Source organism: Trachemys scripta, chromosome 3 (assembly GCF_013100865.1).
Source record: "Trachemys scripta elegans isolate TJP31775 chromosome 3, CAS_Tse_1.0, whole genome shotgun sequence".
Classification (NCBI taxonomy): domain Eukaryota; kingdom Metazoa; phylum Chordata; order Testudines; family Emydidae; genus Trachemys; species Trachemys scripta.
Window position 1 is genome coordinate 108,885,903 of NC_048300.1, and position 723 is coordinate 108,886,625.

Genomic DNA, 723 nt, shown 5'->3' on the forward strand with positions numbered 1-723 from the left:
CTCAGACCTTTAGCCATAGAATGATAGAAATGTAGTGCTCAAATGGATTTTGAGACGTCATCAAGTGCAACCCCTGGCACTAAGGCATAGTAAACATAGTAAACCAAGTAAACATAGATCATCCCTGACAGGTTTTTGTTTAACCTGCATTTAAAAACCTTCAGTGATGGGGATTCCACAGCCTGCCTTAGAAGCCTATTCCAGAGCTTATTTTCCTTATAGTTCCTAATATCTAACCTAAATCTCTTTTGCTGAGGATTAAGCCTATTACTTCTTGTCCTACTTCCAGCAGACATGATGAACAATTGATCACTGTCCCCTTATAATAGTCTTTAATATATTGGAAGACTTATCCGGTGCCCCCTCAGTCTTCTTTTCCTAAGACTAAACATGCCCACTTTTTTTAACAAAAAGAAGAACAGGAGTACTTGTGGCACCTTAGAGACTAACAAATTTATTAGAGCATAAGCTTTCGTGGACTACAGCATCCGAAGAAGTGGGCTGTAGTCCACGAAAGCTTATGCTCTAATAAATTTGTTAGTCTCTAAGGTGCCACAAGTACTCCTGTTCTTCTTTTTGTTAAAAAAAGTGGGCATGTTTAGTCTTAGGAAAAGAAGACTGAGGGGGCACCGGATAAGTCTTCCAATATATTAAAGACTATTATAAGGGGACAGTGATCAATTGTTCATCATGTCTGCTGGAAGTAGGACAAGAAGTAATAGG